The sequence below is a fragment of the Ambystoma mexicanum genome, chromosome 4p (assembly GCF_040938575.1).
Source record: "Ambystoma mexicanum isolate Mex_15411 chromosome 4p, UKY_AmexF1_1, whole genome shotgun sequence".
NCBI classification, from domain to species: Eukaryota; Metazoa; Chordata; class Amphibia; order Caudata; family Ambystomatidae; genus Ambystoma; species Ambystoma mexicanum.
In genome coordinates this window covers 1,127,047,453-1,127,065,024 of record NC_090927.1, presented here as the reverse complement: position 1 = coordinate 1,127,065,024, position 17,572 = coordinate 1,127,047,453, and the positions used below count along the sequence as shown (strand labels likewise).

At 46.7% G+C, this 17,572-nt stretch overlaps 1 protein-coding gene across 6 annotated transcripts in view; it reads right to left on the bottom strand.

The window, feature by feature from the left end:
* The window catches only part of RGS17 (regulator of G protein signaling 17), a 420,634-nt gene that overhangs the window by 380,885 nt on the left and 22,177 nt on the right, over positions 1 to 17,572 (bottom strand). For 2 of the 6 annotated variants that reach the window (XM_069606715.1, XM_069606711.1), the window contains exon 2: positions 9,514 to 9,586. The exons of the other annotated variants lie outside the window; for them this stretch is intronic. The gene's annotated coding sequence lies outside the window, so the exon portion shown is untranslated. The remainder of the gene's footprint in view (positions 1 to 9,513; positions 9,587 to 17,572) is intronic. 6 annotated transcript variants of the gene reach the window in all.

Sequence of the window (17,572 nt, the reverse complement as noted above, 5' to 3'; positions counted from 1 at the left end):
GCGGAAATGGAAAAATGATGGCGGAAATGCAATACCGCCATCGAACACCGCTCGTTGCGATCATGACCCGTCACCGTAAAGTACGATGCCATTAGCGACACCGCAGTGAACGGCAACGCTAACTGCACCAAGTACGCGCACGCGCGCCTTGCAAAACCGGAATCACCGCCATGGCGCAACGGTACGCGAATTCTGACCCTAGCGGACATGTACTGAACGCCATCAAGCACGTCGTAAAGTACCATTCCGCCATGGCGAGAAATACGGCATCGTGAACCAACCGTAAATGGCCCACTGAGTGCCTGTACTCCACTCCCTGGCCACATTGCACAACTCCTGGCAGGCGCAATGTACCCACACTATGCAACCAGTGAAATCTACAATTCACCCATGCATGCCAACGTAGAAAAGCATGCAGGGGCTCAAAGCGCCCCGTGAGTGGGCATCCATGTACGGCATGTCACCATAGCCGTACTGACGCAGCACAGGCATGTGAAGGTACAATACATCAAAATGAAAATCAAGAACACATGACACAAAACAACAGTAGTCCCCCATCGCTTGCCACCAGCGCAAGGCAACATCCAAAACAGCATCCTGAGGGGGATTGCACCAGCCCTGTACTCTTGCCAGTAAACAAACCAACCATCAGCAGAAGCATGTACCACACAAGTTGGCAGAGTGACTGAGCAGCCAGGCTCATCCCAAGAGGGGCCGATGGGAGCTGCAGGGCACAGATGGCATCAATACAGAAGCTATTCCAATGGACATGACCCCAGTCCCCCTCCAACAAACGCACGCAAACACAGTCACCTGTGACCAGCCACATTCTGAACATCCCATCATTCCACCAATCGACCTGGCTGACAGGCACCAGTCGGCCAAAAGCCAATCCCCCGCCCCTGAACAGCACATCATGTAAACAGTCACAATGGCAGCCCCTATCCGTGACCATACTGTGCTACGTAGGCAAACGCGGCCAGTACTGTACCACACAACTCAACTCAGAAGGCGGAACACAATGCAGATCATCTCGCAATACATACCGCCACAAAGCGAAAATCGCCACATCACCTGCAAAGAACAACGCAACACGACAAATATCGGAATACAATTTAAATGCACATCCAAATGACAAAGGCCCCACAGCAATTTGCAAAATAACACCAAAACAACCATCATCACCGAGGGCTGCATCTGCAATAATTGACCAGCTTCCACTTGTGTGACGCCCTGTACCATCATGGCACACAGGGCCTACATCAACGTTCCAAAAGGCAACATGGAAGCGGCAAGAACCGCAGGTCCGTCCCATGAGGCAGGCACCAGTCGAGCTGAAAGGCCGAAATGTTGCACCTAGCCACCAGTACAGCGTAAGGGCATGTGGCCCATTGGCGATCGTCCCATAAGATCGAAATGGTGCTCCACTGATTCACCCGAAGCTGCAGGAGTCGAGAGTAAAAACCATCTGGAGGAGTGGCGTAGAGATGGCATCTGCAATAGGGCAGGAGATACCTGTCACCCAAAAGAAACACAAATTAACCGATTGCATTACGGGACTCATGATGCATTACAATCTTCATTCAACACACCAAATCCACACCCATATGCATGCTAGCCCACTCCAAAGGAATATACACACCCCTAAATCAGTATCGAATCATAACGAAATCAATCGAGCTAAATACACCATTGGCAACGTCGGTTACTGTGCATGCGTCCGTCAAGATAGAACCCATGACATGGGATTAGTAACGTGCCTAGACACAAGTGTATGAAGGCGCGTCGAGACAGGGAGGATCCGACAAGGGCAGATAGACGTATGTCCCACTATGGCAGCCTTGCATCACATAGCGCAGGGGAAGGGGAGTGATTCAAAAAACCCATGTACATGGCAGACCCTAAACGGAATCATCAGTCCATGCATCCATTCATCATTCCCTCATCCCGCAATGAAAACGCATGAATATTCACTCACATTATATGTGAAACTTCCATCGCGTCTGTGCGTAATGCAGTCCGCAAAAACCACTGTGCCCCTGGCCGGATCTGTAGTGTTGTGAAGCAAGATGGATTTGGGAACGTCCTGCCTTATCGTCCACTACGCTATTGCGCATCCCATTCAATTCATATCATTCATTGCCTGCTCGTTATGGGCCATGTCCCAAGGACATTCTACAATAGAACGTTACATTTCCAGCCAGACCTGTGGGCGTATCCTCGCCGCTACTTCAAAACCAAAAATGCTGGCCTTCGAATTCCTCACTTGCAACATTACGTCGAAAAGGCTTCTGTGAACGCTTGCATTCACAATTACATCAATGTAGTGCGGCTGTGTGTCATAATGCTAACTGGCTGCAATCACAAATGGGACGCCACGCCCGTCGGTGAAGTACGTTACTGTGCTGCATGAGGGTCGGCCATCGATCGAGCCCTACATACCACTGACTCTTCACAGGTATGTAAGCGGCTGCAATCATAGCATGTGTAACAATGGGAGCATAGCATGAAAATCAGTCAAAGTACATCACACTGCCATCGGGATTTGATACATGATTCCAATCCCAAGATGCCATGCGGCCAAATGCAGCCTTACGTGCGGGACGTGCTCGGCCAGAAGGGATAGCATCTGCCACAGAATCATTCAATCAGCACAGGTGGAGGCCATACAGGCCGACAGCACATATATAGCAGACCCAAACCCCTCCCACAACCACTCCCACTCCAAAATGCTACCGGCAGGACTAGCGATGTTGGGCCTGGGGGACCAGATAGCACTGCAAGTGCTACAACTACAAGAAGACGACGAACAACAACAGGTACAACAACCGGGCGCACAGGGGAGACGGAGGAGAAGGAGGAGGAGGAGGGCAAGGCAGGGTCAGCAAGGCCCACAAGCACTGCCACTACCACCACGCAGGCGGCCCGCAATCCCACGCCTCCGAGCCGATCCGTTCAACCTCACTGCTGAGCAGATCCACACCCTCTACCGTTTGGACCGGGACACCATAATCGCCATTGTGGACATGACACATGCTGACCTCGTGAGCATGATAGATAGCCCAACCGCCATCCCACCCCTACTGAAGGTGGTGTCTGCACTCCACTTCCTGGCCACAGGCACCTACCAGCACACAGTGGGACAGTTGCATGGCATTTCACAGCCACTGTTCTCACGGACACTCTTCCAAGTGCACGATGCCCTCCTGAAGCACGCCGACGACCACATCACACTACCACGCACGTACCAGGAGATTACCAACGCAAAAGTGGGATTCCATGCACTTGGCGGCATCCCGGGTTGCATTGGTGCCATCGACTGCACCCATGTTGAATTGGTTGTCCCACATGCCATGGAGGTCCAGTACCGCAACCGGAAACAATTTCATTCAATCAATGTGCAAATGGTGTGTGACTCCAACAAGATATTTACGCATTGTTGTGCCAGATTTCCAGGATCTACCCATGATTCTATGGTCCTGAGGAACACAAGAATACCACGCTACATGGAGCGACACGCAGGGCACAGATCCTGGCTACTCGGTGAGTCTCATTCCATGCATGACATCGTGGCCCATTTGATGCGTCAATGACCTTGCAGGAGGGGGGGGGGCTACTTAGCACTATCATTCCACTGACACCCTTTATTCGTCTCATACAGGTGATGCCGGGTATCCACTGAAGAGATGGCTCCTTACACCAATCCGGAACCCACAGAACGAGCATGAGGAGGACTACAACCATGCCCACTCACGTACCCGTGTGGTCATTGAACAGGCATTCGGCCTACTGAAGGCTCGTTTCCGCAGCCTCAGCAGGTCTGGCGGGGCACTCATGTACAGCCATGAGAAGGTTTCTAAGATGGTCATGGTATGTGTCATGCTGCACAACATGTGCATACGTAGGAATGTGCCCATGCCCCCTGACGCTGTACTGCATGCACCTGAAGATGATGATGATGATGAGGGTGGGGATGTGGAGGCACCTCAAGGAGTCCATGAGGCACAGGATGCACGTGCAATCCGACAGAGCATCATAGATGCATGCTTCTAGCAACCACGCATGGTGCCCATTACACGGAAAGGGGACCTGTGGCACTGTGTGTGTGTAGTACAGGCACATTGTGGACTGTACGCCTATGAAGGCCTCGTACGCAAATATCAATGTCCACACATGTCATTGGATGATTATGAGATGCTGTATTGTTAATGTGATTTGATTTATACACCCTATGGACCCGCCACCCAGTGAAGCCCAACACACCCCCTCCACCCTACTACCTCCCCCCCCAACACCAGTGTCCAAATATGCATGCTGTCCGTGGTTGGACGCTATTGCAAGCCCCCTCTACGGGTATCAGGGGCACCCCTGCCCGTGGAGCGCAGGTTCCTGCCAGATCTGCGTTGGGGGCTGCCCTGGACGGAACTTGCCACGGATGATGTCTCTGCCTGCTCGCGTCCATGCATGTCTCTGAGGGTTTGTGAGAGCTCCGAGAGCACACGGCGCACAGCAGCAAGTTCAGCACAAACGTCTTTGGACGTCGCATGCAGTTCCCCCCTCAGGCTCTCGGTGCTTTTCTCCATTTGTGCTCTCAGGCTCTCGGTGCTTTTCTCCATTTGTGCTCTCAGGCTCTCGGTGCTTCTCTCCATTTCTCCCCTGAGGCTCTCACTACTTTTCTCTATTTGTGCCCTGAGTGTCTCGGTGGATGTTTCCATGGCTGCCCTGGAACCCCCGCATTCATTTGCATGGTCCTTGAGTAGCGTGGACACTTCCTGCTGTTGCTCGATCAGCAGGTCGAGGGACTGTTGCCTCTGCTGGGCCATGGACATTTGCGGTGGTGTGACAGGGGGGCTGCTCAACACATGTTGCCTTGGCACAGGACTTGTGGGGGTTGGCCAGTCGTCGTCTTCAGGGTGCCCCTGCGTGGTTTCGTCATGGTGTAGGGGATGGGACATGCAGGGGGATTGGGAAAGGTCATGGATGGTATCTACGTCGCCAGCACTGTTTTCCGTGTCGGAGCATGCTGGCATGACAGCTGTGTCACCTATGGTGCTGCTACCACCAGAGGCAGTGCCATCAGATACGTTCTTTGGGGGGACCTGTGGTGCTGGGGTTGTGGACTTGCTGGCTGCTGGGGTGCCTGTTGCAGTCCCCTCCAGTGTGCTGCCACTTGATTCCTGCTGCTGCCGTGTCTTGGTCCTTGCACCTGAGGTGGAGGCTCTTGGGACGTTGGTCCTGGCCCTCTTTGCAGGCGTGCTGGTAGGGGTGTCCTGCAGCTCGTCGTTGGTATCGGACCCTGTGGTGGAGTAAAGAGGGGCGAGCGTTAGTTATGGGTCTGTCGGATTTGGAATGGCAACGTATCAAATGCATTGGGGTGGTACATGAGGCTGATTTGGGACTGGGCCTTGGAGGTGGTCTCATTTTCGTGTGGATTGAGGATGCATTCATTTGGCTGCCTGCAGTTAGGGGGTGCATGCTGCACATGTAGGGGTTGTTTATGGCATCTTGATTGATTTGTTTATTCATTCTGACTTTTAGAGGGCGCTGTCAGGGCAAAGTATGTATTGCACTATGGGGTCACATGGTACTGCACATGTTCGTGGTTTGTGGATTTCGCATTGTTTCTCTTGGCCAACCTACCTGATTCTCCGGATGTCGGCACTCCTTTCTCCATCCCTCCGACTCCCTCTATGCTCTCCATTCCTATGGTGGAGGCGCAGATATCCTCCCAGGGGGTCAACTTGATGGGCGACTCTGAACCCCCCCCGGTAGCTGTGGCGATGTTCCTGTTCGCAGAAAGTATGCTGCGTACGCGGATCAGCAGGTCGTCCCACCGCTTGCGACATTGCTGTGGCGTGCGGGGTGTTGTCCCCACCGCACTTACGCGCTGTGCCACCAGGGCCCATATGGCCTTCTTGTTGGCAAGGGCCGTCCTGGTCATTTGACTGGAGAAGACGACGGCGGCATTTTCCTGGAGGGTCTCGGTGAGCACGGTCAGTTCCTCTCGGGAGAAGTGTACCTGCCGCTTGCGGTCACACGCTTTCTTGGCTACCTTTCCCATATTTATTTTTTTAACTGGGGTTGCTAACGGGTTGGGATGTGTGTCAGGGTCGGATTTTTAATGGTTGTGTTGGGATTCGGTTTTTATAGTTGTGCGGCGTGCTGTTTCCCGTTCCGGCCACATGCTTTTACTTCCGTTTCCGTATATTTACGGTGGCCGTAATTTGCGGTGCCCGCTCGTTACGGTGACCGCTCATTACGGTGACCGCTAAGATGGGTGGCGGTATTGCACCTGGTGCAGCGTACGGCGGCGGTAAGGGCCGTTTTGGGGTCATTTCCGCCATCGCAGCCTTTCGGATTCCGCCATGGCGTAATGCTCGTGCCCGATGGGTCGTGATTAGCCGCACTTTGCTCCTTCGTGCAATGGCGGAAACGCTATTTACGCTGTTGCGGTCCGGTCAGTCACTTTCCGCCAGGGTCGTAATGAGGCCCATTTACTTTAAGGTCATCTGCATAGCCCCGAAAGCCTTTTATGATGAAGGACCTTGGCTAATAAAATTCAGCCCTGGAAAATCTCTAGAATCTTTGTCTGAAAAGAGTATTATTCATTCCCCCGGATCGGTACATTTAGAATTGTTCTATCTATTTTCTAGCTTTCATTCTGGATTTCACGCCCATTTCTCAGCAGACATATTGAAAACCACTTTACGTGTTGAACCCTCCTGAACACAAAACTGCCTTTCTGAGCAACACACAGAGAATTTAGTCCCAAGATCCCACTTGCGGAGATCGAGTGCTCAATAAAACCTAAATATGACATAACAACAAAAAATAAGAAAAAGAAAACTTAAAAATATGCGACACTGGAAATTAGTTTTAACATTGTAATAGGATGAAACACATCAAGAATCCGTAATGTATCACATTGATCAGAAATACACAGTAAATAATTTTGATTTCACAGAATCCTTTATTCGCTGAATCACAGTGTCTCTCAGTCGACATGATTGGGCCCGGTTGTCCATGCAATTTAAGTCAAGTGCAAAATGTGGGTTGGATGTCAAAGACCACATTATTCCTTGAGGCATTTCAGGGTGTTGACATTTGCTTCTCACCATTCGGACCCCAGCTGAGCCCCACCTCACAGAGTAAGGTGATTGTTTGCTCATTGAATGGTAAATGCGCATGTTATACAGCATCACAGGAAGTATTCTTAGCGCTGTTGCATACATGATGTGCTACTGATGGAGTGCTTATGTCAGAGAAGGGGGGGGGGCAGGGCTATTATTTCCACTGGGCTTTATGAAGGGAGCTTCTAAATCAACTATTTACATGACATTTCTTCCATTATCGACGTGCCTATTCCTGGTGCTCTTCTGCACTAAACATTGTGCTGGATGTATTATATTGACTTGGGTTCAGACAATCACTAAATCCCTTGGCTGCATGTCAATGTGTTTTCTATAGATCGTTCTAACTTCTAGTGCCCACTGGCTTCCTAGGAATGATGTCTAGCAAGTTATCTTGAACAATCTCCCTATGCCATAAGGTGGTTGTTTGAGTAGGCTTTATCAGGCACTTTTTGTTATTGTCATCGGTTATTTATAACACGCTTAATACCCAGAGGTTTCTAAGCATGGACCCGGGGATCGAACCTGTGTTGCCCCACGTCGCCTTGCTTCCAAGACGAGCGCATTGCCCCTGAGCTATCCTCCCGAGACTTTATGTATGTTAGCTAGCCAAGACATCTATGAACGCAATTAACAGACAACGTTGTTTATGGCATCTACAACAATACATAAATAACTTAATTCGTCACTGACTCCTTCGGTTCTATCACATGTTCTGCGGAAGGTAGAACGTTTGATCGGCGTGCATGTCTAGAATTGTATGGAGGGCACTCCTTTCCAGGCTGTGTACCTGGAGTATGGCTTCGACTTCTGTGATTGTGATTACGATTTACATCCATGGGCTGTCTCTAGACTGCAGGACATACAGTACGAGTTGGGCAGTATTCCGGCAGTAAATCTGCTGGGATACCACCCAACGGAATTACCGTTACAACCACTTGGTCTGGTGTATTTACTGCCAGATTAGTGGTGGCGGTGGTGCTAGTCCACATTGATTTGGAATCCATCGGACTCCATTGGGGATTTCGGTGGAATTACCACAGCAGTAATTTCACCGATCTTTCAGCGGAAAATGGGAATATTTACCTTCCGTTACCCCCAATCTTTTCCTGCACCGCCATACTTATAATGAGCCCATTCATTCTAAGACTGTATGCCAATTACTGTTAATAATGGCCCCTGCTGGTAAGAGACTAGAGTGGGGGAGGGGGCTAGATGAGCATTATTTATGGTTGTGGTATTGGTGTTGTACATGTAGCCAGAGAATGAAATGCTTTAAAATAATCTGCAAGTGTATTCTACAGCTATGAAAGAGGTATGGGGTGGGAGGCACTACTGAGAGTTCATAGGATCAATATAAGTGTAAATGATGACTCCAGTGGATTCAGAGTGTTGGATAAATAGGGTTTCAGGTGCAACAGGGCGGGTTCCGAGGCCACTCGAGATCAGAACACAGGAAGAGAAACATACATTGGGTGTTGCCAGCCAATAGCCCTGTATTGCACTCTTAGTGGGATAGAATCCCATGACAATTTAAATAGCAGATTGTGAGTCGGAATCTCCTAGAAAGTGGGAGACACCCCCTCCATAGTATACAAAAAACTCTTCAGGAGTGAGATAGTTTAGTACTTGTATACGTTCATAGCTAGAATAGGCTCTGTATTTAAATAAGAAAGGTGTGCACCTGGTAAAGTCAGTTCAAGAACCACCGAGAACCTTCAAACTGCAGGAGCATAACATGTTTTTATATAAGCATATGTAGATAAATTCATTAAAAAGAATGAAATGAAAATAAAAATAAACAATTAATCAGTTCAAATCCAAGTCTAAACATACAGTTGGTTTAAGGGTCGAACTCAACATTAACGAATAGCAAAAAACTGATAACGTCAAAGAAAACTTCCTTTGATGTAAATGTACAATACAAATAGTAATTTAAATTCCAAGTAAAGATACAGTGTATGTAGACACAAGAATGTGGATGGGTTGTAGAATAACATCCAATGATACACACTCACAATAATTCACATTAAAAAATAATGGTAGTGTGCTTTGTCCTAAACACTCCTGGGTGTAATCGAGTGCCAAAGCGTTTCGGATTCAGTTGAATCCATCTTCTGGGCAGGACATGTGTAGTTCCTTCATGCATAAGTGGGTGTTCGAAATGTAAGGAAACTAATTAGCTCATTGGGAATTCGAAAAAGTAAAGGTTGTATGTAACTTCCAAAGATAGGCCCTAACCTTAATGGAGAGAGTTCTAAACCATGTGATATGATCTGTGTGGGCAGCAAGAGGTATAGTATCAGCTTGTAAGTTGCTAGGTTTGTATTCCCCTAGAATTCAAAACTTTTAAGAGGGAAGAAGGAGTAAAAGTATGACTCACCACGTCCAGAGGCAAGTCTAAGGCACCCCGGGTGTGCGTGGATAGACTGACAGTCGCTCGCACAGTACGTGTGCTGTAAAGAATCAAAAAATGCAAGTTTTACTTTTCAGTCGAATTCCGTGACGAGGGAGAATTCATCTCATGACAGTGTAAAATTCAGAGTCACTGTATTAGCTGGGTCAGTAGTGTCTCATGGAAAGGGTCGAGTATCACGCTCGGTTATGGCAGCTGGTAAAAACCTATTATAAGTACCATTGGAACTGAGCATGCAGCTCCTGCAGGTCCATTCTTACCTGCATTCACGATGCGGACGCCGTGTATGCGAGATACGCCAGGTGGGCTGTCGGTTCCCAACTGCGAGTTGTTGAGAGGTCGTCATGGCAGCCGCGCGCATGCGCGGTCCTGCAGTGGACGCCATATTGGAGGGGGCATACGGCGGACAAAAGGAACGGGATAGGATGGTTTACAAAAAGTGTTCTAAGCGTACCTCAACTCTAAACTGTTAGTTTGGATAGTGTGGTGCTTCTAGGTGCAAGCCGAAGCCGTTTCTGACACTATTCACCCCCGATCCATGTGAGACTCGCAACGCGAGTAGGTTGTCATGGTGATAATCGTCAACATGCACGGCGCTGCAGAATGCAGCGTCTAATCCCGATCAGTCATATCACGGAAAGAAAAGAGAGATCGACTCAAGTAAGTAAAACCCAGTCAAGCATTGCAATGATGGGTATCTGTATAAAGCATCGATTGCTCCTATGGAGGAGCACCGGTGCAAATGGCATATATCGAAAATGGATTTCAGCCCAAGACAATGGGCCTAACTAGAGAGAAAGGGGTAAACGCATGCTGGGAATGCATAGTCGAATAAAGTGTAAATGTGTAGGGTGTGTGGGGGGGGGCACCACCGCAGTTAGAGAACTGCGTGGTGCCCCCCCTCACACACATGGTTCACAATGCTAAACCAGACAGAGGCACAGCGCCAGGAAGTACCGGCGTGTCGGTCGACTGGTTTGCTGAGTATAGTGGTGAGTCATTGATACCTATAATTGACCATCAGCCATAATAGCATGTATAAATGCAGCAACAGTTATAAAATTATACAGAAAAACACATGGAAAATGCAAGAAGAGAAAAAAACAATGAAGTTGCACATAAAGATCACTCATGACATGAAAATAATTTTACATTTAAAAAGACAACTTAGAAAACGCAAGGTGTCCAGCAGATAATTACAGATAATTGTGTAATATTAAACGAAACACATCAAATCAAATTCGCAGTTCATGCCCCTTGGGGCTAGGCAGTCCAGTAGATCAATCCAAATAATTTCTCTTTGTAATAGGCGTCTATGTACATCCCCGCCCCTTGGGCCTACCTGTACTTGTTCCAAGATAATACATCTCAATTGGGTAACTGTGTGCCTTGCTTCTAAAAAGTGCATTGACACAGGAGATCTCAAACTTTTTGTGCAAATGTTTGATTTATGTTCCGTCCATCTCAACTTAGCTTTCCTCATGGTGATACCCACATAGTACCAACCACAGGGGCATTTTAGTGCATATACCACATTTGTTGAATCACGCGTGCATGAATGTTTAAGTGTGATGGATTTGCCAGTGTGTGGATGAGAGATGGTGTTGCCTAGGAGGAGATTACTGCAGTGTTGGCAATTGTAACAGGGTTGTGTACCCTTATGTTGTACACTTGATGAGGGGTCTACCACCGATTCGGCTCGAATTAGGCTGTTCTTGAGAGCCTTACTATTTCTATATGCGAAAATAGGGGGCTCTTGAAAGAGGAATTGAGTTTCGGGGTCCATTTGTAGCATTGGCCAGTTCTTATGGATGATACTCCTGATCTGTCTGCTTTGATTAGAATGCGTTGTCACAAATGGCCGCTCATTTGTCATAATATAGGAATAAAACAATTTGGGTGTGAAAAAGAAGCAGATCACTAAAATACTGCACCCATACAGTCATAACATTCATTAAAAACTATAAACACCAAAATGTGATGGATGGCAAGCTTTGAATTATCCATAGCCACTAAAAATTACCCTGGCAGTTTCCAATTGATCGTTTTTAAACCATCCGTACCAACACAGATATGCAAATTAGCCTCCCACAAAAAGTGAGTAGCCCAGCCCAAACAGGTCCGCTATGCCCCTTTGCATAAGAACACGAGTAACTGAGGCCTCATTGGGCATCGTTAGAGAGGCACTGCTTGATTACCTAAGCACATGGAGAGAAAGACCAATGGCTGGACTTAACCCCTCTTGCTCATGGAGATTCACTATAAGCATCAACAATGGAAGGGTGAAAAGCGTTGAATTAATCATAACCACCGGCAATTGCACTGAGTGGGTTACATTCCATTCGATGCTAGCTCAACTGCGCAAAGACAAAAGGGAAGCAACCATATTCAGATGAGACTGTGTCCATTCCTGCTCAGCATTGGAACAGATGGTGGAAATAACAAAGGAACTCAACCTGGCATAAGGAATTATTCGTGGTAGTGATTGATTTAAAGATTGACATCAAACACTTGCTGTCAGTGAAAGATGTGTGGTAACTACACAATGCAAGTGCTTCTTATATAGCTAATAGGTACTTAACTCCAGCAATGCCCTTCACATGGATAACCTATTGTGTACCTTGAGCACAAATCTAATACGTGCAATTTGCAACACTTAATTAATTGTGGTGTTTTTTCCGGCCTTAAGAAAACAGATTTGCTTGCCTGCAAATACACCCGAGGGCTGCTCAGAGGCTCCATAACTGCCCTGCATGTTCTTCGCCAACCTGGAAACATAGCTACAAGTATAGCGAAATAAAGGATGGTAACTATCAGCTTCTTTGAGTGGCTCCCCATTGGTTCTAACTCCGGGCCGGACACACCCTACATTCCTTTTCATTAGGTCGGTTATAGGTCAAAGGATCGAATCAAAAGGATCGAAATACAATAGGGTCGAATCAAAAGGACCGAAAACAAAAGGGTCGATTTCCCCCTCCCCAACACCCTTTTTTTTTGTAAAAACCACTTTTTTTCCTATACGGAAACCCCAAAAAATATATATATATTTTTTTAAAAATGTGACCCTTTTGTTTTAGGTCCTATTGACTCGACCCCATGGCATTCGATACTTTTGGATTCGAACCTTTGACCGGACACCCATTAGGTCCCCTCGTAAGCAAGAAAGAAGTCTGGCGTTGCAATAGGATGGTGGGGTGGGACTGGTGACTTTGGAGTCCAGCACGTGGCTCTTCACTGGATATTTGCAATCTCTGCTTCTTCAAAAAACATATACCATTTTAAACCAAGTTCAGAATGAAAATCTTCAGAGATGTGCTTTTCACAAAAAGCATAGTTATCTCACTTGCTCTAACCAGAACTGATCACAATGAACAGCAGAAGCAAAGGCCCTCATTATGCAAAATAGGTGGAGCCAGCAGCCTAGTGCTAGGTTCTGCCCATTACACAAAGTCAACAGCATTTGGCAGATGCTCCCAAATGCGGGGTTTTTTCAGAGAGAGGCTCTGTCTGATGTCATTGGTTGATGGTGTGTGGGCCGAACTATAATGAAATGGGGGCTCCTCTGTCACCTGCAACAGACTCTACCATCTGAAGATTTTAAGGGAGAGGATTTGTTCTGTTTTGTGCACATACCTGGCACGTTGCCGAACTATTGTTGCTTCCTGTTACTAACAACATTTTGAAACAGGCCCATAATTACCATTGTAAGTAAATTACATTGCTAACTATTATAATAGGAAAATGCACAACTATAATTATTTTTGTTGTTGTAAAGAATGACTTCCTTTTGTAATTTTGGAATGTCGACTGGTGTTCAGTGCATGCTTTTTAAAAGCAAAATGTAGCCACTTAATGATAGCTGGATGCATGCAGCTATTTATCAACCCACATGTTTCAGGATTTGCTGAATGTACCATTTCGAGACTTTCACTTGATTATAACCAATGCATTTTTCCTATCGCACTCCGCGTTTTGGAATTAACCAAATGCGTGGCCCCGCCCTTGCATGCATCTGCTTTCGTATACAACCAGAACAACACTTTGCACAAAACTTCTGCCATAAGAATGTAGCTACCTTTCACAACAAAAAATTCGAACTGTAGCTACACACATAACTGACTATCCTCTTACACACACCCCTCCAGCTTATTTCCCTAGTGTACCCCTCATCACCCCTAAACATGCCAATTAGACATGGGTATGGGTGGCTAGCAGGGACTTGGACAAGCCCTTGTAACCTTTCATGGCCATTATGCACATACGCATACTAGCACCTCCGAGCTTCCCCATACTTCACACTTCGGTCCCTCTGAGAGCGTTCAACCTACAGCACATTGGCACCATACCCATGGTGAAAGGCACTATACAAATGACGAAGTCTCTTTTTACAAATATGAAACCATAGTGTGATCATACTTTGGCCAAAAGCTGCTGGATGCAGGCCAGGATTTAGCTAGTCCAAATCTGGGTGGTATTTGCTGAGGCAGCCATGGGTATCCTGGATCTGCCGCACAAGAGATGTCAGGGGGCTCAGGGGAGCATACCACCTTTTAAGAGGGAGGGTCAGCATTCCTTTGTGTGAGTAGTACACCACAAACCCCCTTATCCAAGTTGAGACATTTCTGTCTACTGGTCCTGAGACACATGAGACAGAAGTGGATGGGAAAGCGTGAACATTGGGTTGTCAGGCTCTTATAGCCACCTGTCTAGATGGCATGGGATTTTTTCAATTATGTAATATTTACCATCCAACTAGGTTCATGGTAAATATTTAATATTCCCCATCCAATACCACACCCCCACAGAAAACTGTGGAAAAACAATCTTTACCTGACCCAATGGCTGGGTGCAGGATGAACAGTCTGATTTGCACCTTCAAGATGTGCTTTCACTGCAACAAGAATGCTCACCACAGGGCTTTGTCTCATGCCCTGTCAGTCAATTTAGGGATGGTTGGCAATGCTAAAAACATCTTTCCATTAATGCACATCCTTTCAGACTGTGTGTACTGCGGGGGCTGCAGCCTCAGAGTAACCCTCGCTGATTCTACTATTATAATTGCTACCCATTGGGACCTTTCTTCTACCCATTGGGAACCCTGCTCCCTCTTTTTCCCCTCAATCTGGCCATCATCTATGGGCTCAAACCCTGCTCCATCATCTGAAGCCAGAAACCTTGGAGTCATCTTCGACTCTTCTCTTTCCTTCCTCCCTCACACTCAGAACATTGCCAAGAAGTCCCACTTTCAAATCTTCGTTCTCAAAGGAAGTCTCCCTTTTCTCACTTTCCCCCCAGAAGCTCAATGTTACCCGAGCCCTGGTTCTCTCTAGGCTTGACTACTGCAATAGACTTCTCCTGAATCTACCTTCTTCCACTCTACGACCCCTCCAGCTAATCCAGAATAGGGCAGTGACATTTATCCTTACTCGTAAGCCCAGGGACTGCATCTCTCCTGCCCTAAAAACTCTTCACTGCCCCCGGTTGCTGCACGCATTAAATTAAAATGCCTCTGCATCATCCACAAGGCTGTCTGGGGCCTGAAACCACTCTATCTGCAACTCTCTCTTACCAAATACTCTCCCTCCAGACCTCTACATTCCTCTGGCACCAACAATATGCATGTAAAACATTTTGCTAAACAGAGGGCTGGAGGCTGATCTCTTTCTTCATCTGGCTTCCTTTTATGGAACAGCCTCCCCCTTCCTCTTGAGCAGGACTTCCTCAAATTCCCAAAGCTCCTCAAGACTTTCCTCTTCACCTCATCCATCCCCTCTTCCCCCCGCTGCTAACCTGACAGTCGCTGTGATTGGTGACCAGGGCCCTTATGTATTGTTTGGTGTCCTGGCCTCCCACATCCAATCACCCAGCCTCTGACTACCTTGCAACACTTACCTCAGTACCCGCCGGTCTTCGTCCTGAAAGCTTGCACTATCTACCCAATGCGGCTCCAGGCCGCATAACACTTACCTAACTATGCACCTTATCTGCTGCTCATCCATGAGCACGGACATTCCAGCACCTACCCCTACTGCCCCTCTTCTCGCTGCACTTGCACGTTTTGAATACTCAAAAGGCATAGTAGGTTTGTCTTTATCTTCCACTGTATTTATTGTTTCAATCCCATGTTCGCTCCCTGTTGCCCTGTGGGAGCTTCGAAGCAGAATTGACTTACTGTATAAGCTCCTAACAAATGCACAATAAAAGAAAAAAAAATACTATCAGTAATATGTTTGGGGCTAAACAGGAAATTGTTTCAGCTGCAGGTATTGAGATATACCTGGACAGTGGGGCCCTAAAGTGTCACGAACACTGGCATCACCTTCACGAACACTGGCATCTTCCCATAGCTGCTGAGCACCCTGAAGAGTGGTTTTATGCCTAAAATCAACTGGAATTCAATGCCAATTGCACTGAGACCATTGAGCCCATTAATATTATTGATTAAAACCTACGTTCTATGGCAAGATTACTACTGAGGGTTCCACAAATGAAGCTCTCTGATCAGGCCATGTACCCTGTTTATAAATCTGCCGGTATTCATCTCTAAAAATGTGCCTTTTAATTGTCTCCTGGAATATGGCCAGCCCGGAAAGACAAATTAATGATCAGGACTTTTATTTGTAAATTTCCAGGTTTGATATTATACTGCTCCAAGAAATGTGGTTAACTTTTGTTCCAGCAAAAATAAAAAGGAGGGAAGGAAAGTAACAGCTGAGGTTTGGGAACTTTGGCTGTGGACTAGCTTTTACCCTGTAGTTCTTTATTACACACAAGTAATACCCTTTTGGCTGTTTCTGTAAATATTCCAAATGGTGGTGTGTTGCGCATGGGCACAGCCTGGGTGATGATGTTTTGGAATTCATTCATAAAACCAGGAAAAATCTAGATTGTGACCCTCTGTTGGATCATGATGTACCCTCTTTTATAGTTGTGAGTGGCTTTAACTTGAGATTTGGTGAGTGTTCTGGTTTCGGCTCCTCGTTCAAAGATGAAGAACTTGCATATAGCATACCGGAGACCATGTTGATGGACCCCGGGCTTTGCAGAACCGGAAAACTCTCACTACCCCAAGTTTCTGAGGTAGGTCAACGGACTGTGATTGGAAGGTTCACCTCTGATCGCCCAGGTTGCTTTACTTTTAAGAATAGTAGTTACACATCAACAATAGACTATTTTATGAAAATGGGACTAACTTGCATCCTATAAATGATTTCATCATAGAATGCCAACCAGAGAGAAATCATAATCAGCAAATATATTTTAACACATAATATTGCAGATAGGAGGTGTAGAGTGCCCCAAGAGACGGTTTTGTGAACTGCAATGCACTACACTCCAGTTAACAGAATGGACATGCTTCAATAGAAATCTCCTGTCTGATGGATTCATCGCTCGTGCATTACCAAAGATTGAAGTATGGATTACTACTGACATTGTAAGTGACCACATTTGACCACTTTTTGACAACTTTATTTTAACAGCTAGGAGAGTTCTAAACCGAAGGCATAGTATGGCTAACCTCATGGTTTACCCGTCTTGTTGCTACACAAAGGAATGTAGGATCCTAAAGGGCTCCTTGAGACAACTGTTCAACCAGAAATACCAGACTTCGTTACAAAAGAGCTCTGACGAAGTTAGAAGATGTTGGAAACACGCAGCTTGGAAAGATCTCGAGTACATGCCCGCAGTAAGAATGACATTGAAGTTGGTAAAACTGTATCGTGGTGCCTGGCAGCAAAACACAACTAGAATGAAAACTCTATTTCACTGGAGACTGGGTGAATCATTTTTCTTCTCTGTACAACTCTACATCTTTGGAGTGGAAATCGCTGGCATTTAGAGAACTGGTTTTGAATAACGACAACCCTATTGTGTTTTCTTGTACTGATTTTCTCAATTACCTACTTCTTTTAGCTAACGTTAAAGCCCCAAGGGGTTATATGGTCCCACTGGACATTTTTAAACTTCACTTGGAAATGTGGGTCCAAAACCCAGATTTTCTGTGCAATGAGTAGATATCATCACT